This window comes from Triticum aestivum, chromosome 2A, assembly GCF_018294505.1.
Source record: "Triticum aestivum cultivar Chinese Spring chromosome 2A, IWGSC CS RefSeq v2.1, whole genome shotgun sequence".
Classification (NCBI taxonomy): Eukaryota; Viridiplantae; Streptophyta; class Magnoliopsida; order Poales; family Poaceae; genus Triticum; species Triticum aestivum.
This window is the reverse complement of record NC_057797.1, coordinates 259,771,794-259,778,671: the sequence shown is the minus strand read 5'-3', so window position 1 is coordinate 259,778,671 and position 6,878 is coordinate 259,771,794. Positions and strand designations below refer to the sequence as shown.

Below are 6,878 nucleotides of genomic sequence, written 5' to 3'. Positions count from 1 at the left end.
AAAGAGAAGAACGAATACCAAATGTACCTTGACCAAAGTTGAAAGTGGGTCGATGATCACTCCAATGTAGGACAACGGAATAGCACAATTGGTACAAATTCTTGTCGGTTTCTCACACCTACACAAGTAAAAGCTTATGGTGGAGCTTTGTTAGGATGGTGGCACAAAATTTGATTCAATTTGTAAGTGAGCATCAATAATGTTGGAAAAGATTCGCAAGATGCAATGTAACTAGTAGACCAAGCATATAAGGTACACGGAAACACACACACAAAAAGATAAGTGGGGTTGGGCAACCAAGGATGAGCCAAAATGTGGAATCCACAAAAATGCTCATGTTGCACAACACTACAGAGACGCTAGCACGATTGCACAATAAGAGGATACAAGAACTTGTGCACAACTTACTTAGCAAAAATGCAACGACTTCTATCCCAAGTATGTTCTATGCAAGGTGTTCCGATGATATGATCCAAGATGATCTAGTATGACAATCTTAATGTTCTATGATGCTATGCTTCTTGCGTAAAAGCTCTTTGCTTATCTTTCCTTTTTGCTTAAAAGCTTGTTTGGCTCTTTGATGTTTGAGCTCTTTTCTCATGCAATGCTTGACGAACCAAGATAACGATTGTGTATGCGGTTACAACTTTGTGACACAAGGGATGATACCAATATATGCAACAATGATGTATGTATGCTATGGGAAGTATGATCACTAATGTGCACAAGTCTCGTTCCCGGCAATAATCAATGGCTAGTCCCTAGTTGATCAGGGAAACTCAAGTAGGAGTGATGTCACCTCGGATTGAATAGCACGCGCCCTAGCTCTTGTCATGGGCCCACTTGGAGCTTGGATAGTTGAAGTGGTGTCCATGGGGATGATTGTGGGATGCTCCGCATCAGTTGTTATCCTTGGTAGCCTCTCTTATCGGGAAATGTCTCCTAGTGCTTCCACTGAGCCATGGTAGCTTGCTACTGCTCCGGAACACTTAGGCTGGATGACATGTGTCCTTCTTTGTTCCTGTGTCTGTCCCTACGGGGAAATATCACGCGGTGCCTACCGGAGTCCTGTTAGCTTGCTACAGCCCGGATTCACTCGCTGATGACCGACACATTCGTTGCTAGGTCATGAATGCCTGTCCCTGTAAGTTAGTGCCACTCTGGGTTCACGACTAATTATGTCGGCCCAGATTCTCTGTCCTATTAATTCACTACATAAAATTTGACATAAAAATTAAAAATTTACGTCATAAGACAAGAAAAATTGTAGTTTATGTGTATTTTACACTATGTTTTTACGTTTGTAATTTTATATAATGTGAAATATTTCTTACGATGATTATATATTTTCTTACGGTCTCCTTTTATGTCGGAAATAAAACAAAACTTACGGGTCATAAAGTTATGATGCATTGATAATAAAATAGAGTGAGGTGAAGAATAACTATTCCTCACCCAGGGTGATTATATATATATACATCTGGGCCATTCTGTTTCACTAACAGAATATTATTATGTTACTCTACTTGAACTGATGAATTCAAGTGGTTGAACTGATGCTTTCTGTTTCTGTTAAAAATCGTCTTCTTTAGTTCATTTTTTTTGCAAATGTTTTTGTCGAAACAGGGCGTGTAATATATCGTTGGAAAGCTCTTGACATCTACATTACAATCTTATAATTTTTTTGCAAAATTAATACGGTTGTAAGAGTAGTTTAAAAAAAACCGTATTTTTTCAAAACCGAAAATATGAATCGTATTTTGGACTTAATTTTCAAATGCTTTGTCGGAATTGAGCAAATGAGATGGAGTTAGAAAGCTTGTGAAAATCCGAATCTTCCATATATCTACTATTTTTTCAAATTCTACATGATTTAAAATTAATTTGAAAAATGGTGAAATTATGGGAGAAACGTATTTTCGCTGTTTTTTGCAAACGATTTGTCGGATTGACGCTAATGATACGGCGTTGGAAAGCTATGGAAAATGTGCAACTTTTGTGTATAGAAAGTTTTTTCTAATTCCTTACGGTTTAAATACGAATTCAAATACGGTTAAAGTGGGTTTTGAACGTGATTTTGTTAAAAAGTTTATTGAAATGGGGCAAATAATATACCATTGAAAAGGTACCGAAAATGCAAAACTTAGTCATGTTGAACATTTTCTCAAATTTGTAATCGTATAAGAGTAATTTTGAATACGGCAAGACGGATCTTGCTATTTTCCCGTCTGAAAAACAGAGTACTCGTACTGATATATATGTGTGTTTGTATTGAGCTATTTTTTGTAGAGTAATTTCGAATTATTATGAAAAAAGAGTACTTGTACTGATGTTTGTATGGATTTTTACTAAGCGTGTTTTCACCAACTAGGCTTTTTGGGTAATATTTTTGCTCGTAGGTTTTCAATGGTTTACTGTATCGTCGCCCCTATACTTGCATTGTTTGTATCATAGAACGGTTTATTGCATCATCGCCCCTATACTTGCATGGTTTGTATCATCGAACTGAATGATATTTTTTTTCAAAAAAATCTTTATTTTATTTAAATTTTTTTAAACTAAACATTTTTTTACAACGATGTTTTGGACTTCTCTTATTTTACGACTTGTACTTTTACCATTTAAATTGCATGGGGTTTCATTTTGCTTGAACTTTTACAATTTGAATTTCTGTCATTTCTTTTATTCCCAACAGACCACCATTTTAACTTGTACTAATCAATATTTTTAATTAAACCATTTTTCCTTTCTAGAACGGACCACCATTTTTATTTGTATGGATCAGTTGTAGAACTTGAATGTCAATGTCACAGAATTACACTTTGAACGGATCACCCTCTCCCATCTAGACTGACCACACAACATGCATCAGGAAACTCACAAAAGCAAGGACGATTGTAACAAGATCGACGACAATGTATGAACGGTACCATTTTTAGCTCAATAAATACTATACATAGAAGCTGAACTTATTAAACAAGATGTTTTTGAAGTTTTTCACCTTAACACTTTTTATAATACAAAACTGAATGGTTCACTTTTACGTCCTCTTTTTAAAGTATTACAAACTCATGAACTAAAATAAAATGGTGAGCACAGTGCATTTTTGTACAAATGAATTGTAATAAGGGCATAATCCATGTGAATTGTATAAAAGGTAAGTACCAGTAAAAATGGATTGCTGGTGTTTTTATAGAGTTTGTAGTACCATCACAATCAAAGTTCGTACTGACATAAGCTCTGATCTGCTCCGTCCAGAAAAAGATATATAAGTACACTGCGGTCAAAGTATTACAAACTAACTAACATAATCAGCCACCTCGCTAGAACAGAGCATCTCAGACGCCTCTACTCATGTTGCTTTTCCTTGTGCAGGAGGCTGTTGACGGAGCACGCGGTGACACAGGAGGCCATGGTAGCGACATGCGCGGTGACACAGGTCTCCAAACTGATGGTCGCGACAAACTCGGCCACCCTTAAGCCACCGTGTTGGACTAAGCATGGCGCTGAAGTTGAGTAGAACATTTAGGAATTAGGATAATTAGGAAACAACAAACAGGTGAAGAAATCATGAAGTGAAATGAGTTATAGAAGACGGTATGCATTACACCTTGCTGATTTCTCAACTAAAATTGTTTACTGCACAGTTGCCATATTTGACTGAGCTACCCTGAAGTTGCTGGAATGGACAAAAGTCTTAATCAGAATCTCACCAACGTCCGACACTAGAATGAATTTCTGAAAACTTACCCAATTTGGTTAACTGCTGACTTGTGAAGAGCCATCATTTTTGCATCGAAGAGCTGCTGTGATGTACTGAGCAATTGCTTTTTCTGACCTTGCAAAATTATGTCCGATGAATCTCTCTAATATGGATGTGTGAACCTTCCAAAATTAAATTTGGATGTACTCAACGCTCAAGCAAAAAAATTGTAGGGTGCTCAATGCTATATTATTCCAACATGACAAAATTGAACGTTCAAAATTAGATGGGGACTTGGACGGGGTGCAGTGCTCTACTCGGACGGGACCCAATGCTCAACTTGGACGAAGGAGTGCTCCCCGAAGCTCTAGTGGTAGTTGGGGTATATCAGTAGCAGATCGGGGAGGAAGGGGGTTAGGCGAGAAGATTGATTAGTGGTAGGGCACGACCGGAAGTGTCGACTGTGGCTCAACCCCGGCACGCAGGCCCTCCAGTGACGGGGATAAGCATGGTGAGGGCAGCCCTTTTCCAATAGAACTAAATCTAATAGGAAACTTGAACTTTTCCTAATGCATTGCAGTAGCGACAAACTGCCCTATGATTGGGTCCTCGACGAGCAAGACAAGAATCTCATCATCTTTGATATTGTAGAAGTAGCAACACATTTTTGCCCAGCTTGTTGACTCCCAGCCCAATTTTCCTGAGAACCAAGAGAGACAAGAGAGAAAAATTTCTGTCTTTACAGCTGAAAAATTAAACACATAAAAAATCAGTTTTTCGGCTCTCAACCTCCTGCATATATATTTGAACTGATGCTTTTTTGTCAGTGAACATTACTACCTCTCGAGTATAAACTATGCAAACTTTATTTTGACCGAACTGTTAGAAATTTTCTTTGAAGTGAAAACTACCAAACAATATAAAACTGAATTATTTTTTTTAACACGCACACTACACTGTTTCGGCTTTTCTTTATGAACTGATGATAAAATACATAAGGTCTACTACACCAATAGCAAATTCACGAATACATGACTTTTTTTGGAGAGCAATCTAACAAGTGTTATAGCAACCCATGGAACAAGTACATGTTTTGAACTGCTCATGAACACGCGTCAAGCAAAAAAGTACAAACCACTTCTGATTCACTAAAAGGTGAGCTAATTTTCAATAGAGATTCACTAAAATAACTTCTGATTTTTTTAAACGTCTAACTTCTCATTATTTTCAATTTGAACTTCCTTGTTTTTTGTTTTTAGCAACGCAAAACGAAGCACTAAGCAATAGACGGGACGGGGTGAGTACCTAATGGTGCCGGCAGAGAAGCAAGGTGATCTTGCCAGTGAACATGGGGCCAACGATGACGTGAATCATGCCGAGTTGGACTACCGAGCTGGACGTCCTCGACCCCCACGGTTCCTCCTGCAGGTTGCATTGTTACGCATGGCGAGGGAGTTGAGTGGGGCACACCCATGGCGGCGAGATTGAACGGACGGGGGCTGCGGCGTTGAACTCTCTATACGCGATGACAGAGCGATAGCGGCGCGTCCATACAGTGCGGGGCCACATCCGCGTTGCCAATAACTGCAGAGGGTTAAGGGAGGGCGGTGGTGGAGGGACATGGAAGCAGGGGGTGCATAGGAGAGGCAGAGTGCCTCCGGCGACATGTGGTTAATTTGCTGGGGCAGATCCTGCTATGTATTCTACACCTGTAGGAATGGAAGTTTAGATGGAAAGATGCTTAACAATGATGTAAGTACATGTGGAATATATGACCAAGTACCATGTATATTAACTGGAAAAGTTTGACAAGAAACTTCATCGTCAGCATACTGACTACACCACACTATAAATATTGAAGTGGAAAGATAGAGGCACTCAGTAGTTAATTGCCAAAGCATGCACTTCCAAAATTCTAATTAATCGAGATGGGTTTTTTGGGTGAGCTTTTTGCACCAAATAAACATTACTGCTGCAATGCACGCACAGTTAGTTGATTCAACATCATGGCAAAGAACGATTGAAGTACGACAGACAGATAGAGACGAGCCTAAGTTCAAACTACAAACAGAAGCCGCGAGCTCTATGTTTCAACTTTTATTTGATTTCATTTTAATGCCAAATTCCTCAGTCCAACATTAAAGTAACACACAAGACTGACCAGCACAAAAGTTCATAGTACCAATTCTGCTGATTTTTGTCGACTGAAGTGCAGATGTGCATGCATACCTCGAGTGGCTTCGGAGAGTAGTCTGGGAAGAGCATTATGAGGTCTCAGCGAGGTGCCCATATTGCATATGGACTTCCTGAGGATGTGCACGCCTAGGACGAACTCGTTCGCACCCCCTCCATGGAAGCCACTCCGCTTCCCCCGCTGATGGCTAGCAGGGCCACCCCGGCATGGAGGGCGGCCCAATGCCCTTAGTTACAGATGGAGGGGTTGGCCGACGGCCGTACAGCCATGGGATATCAGGGGAGAAGGCGGACGGATCTCGGGGAGGAAGGTGGACGGAGCGCGGGGAGGGAGGCGGACGGATTGCGGGGAGGAAGACGGACGGAGCGCGGGAAGAAAGGCAGACGGGGCGCAGGGTAGGGAGGAGGCCAGCGCGAGGAGGAAGGCGACCGGAGTGTAGGAAGGAAGGCATCCTGAGCATGGGGGTGGAGGAGGCCGGCGCGCAAGGGATGGTGGTTGCCGACGCGAGGTAAGGGCGGCGCCGGTGTAGGAGAGATGGAGGCGGAGGGGTTTGTGGGGAGGGACGGGCGTGGGCTCACGGGGATGAGGAGGTGGTGCTGGTGGCGTTGGGAGGTGGTGGTGGCGGGGGGCGCTCCGGCGAAGGGGGGCAACGATAGCTATGGGAGGTGGTGGTGGTGGGACGCACGCCAGCGGCGAGGGCCGTGGCGGCTATGGGATGTGGGAGCGGGGATCGGGGTGGGAGGTGGGTTGACTGGGGTAGAGGTAAAGCAACGAACATGCTGGCAGGTGGTGGGTAACTGGGCGGGTCTTTCTGATCGTGTAATCGGCCATTGGGCCCTATAGGGGCTGATGGTAACAAAATAATATTCTATATATTTATATAGTGTTATTATTCATCACTCAAGGTGCAAAATAAGTTATTCTTCACCCGAGGTAATCTTACGATCATTTCATAATTAAATTACGTTTGGAATTCAAATA

The 6,878-nt window shown here is 41.8% G+C and overlaps 1 long non-coding RNA gene across 1 annotated transcript; it reads right to left on the bottom strand.

Moving 5' to 3' along the window:
- Positions 1-3,192: 3,192 nt before the first annotated feature.
- Positions 3,193-6,620, bottom strand: LOC123185212 (uncharacterized). The gene is made up of 4 exons (XR_006493222.1): positions 5,933-6,620; positions 3,751-5,412; positions 3,611-3,679; positions 3,193-3,506 (listed from the first exon to the last, which is right to left on the bottom strand). It is a non-coding gene; the product is annotated as an uncharacterized lncRNA (long non-coding RNA).
- Between the last annotated feature and the right edge of the window lie 258 nt (positions 6,621-6,878).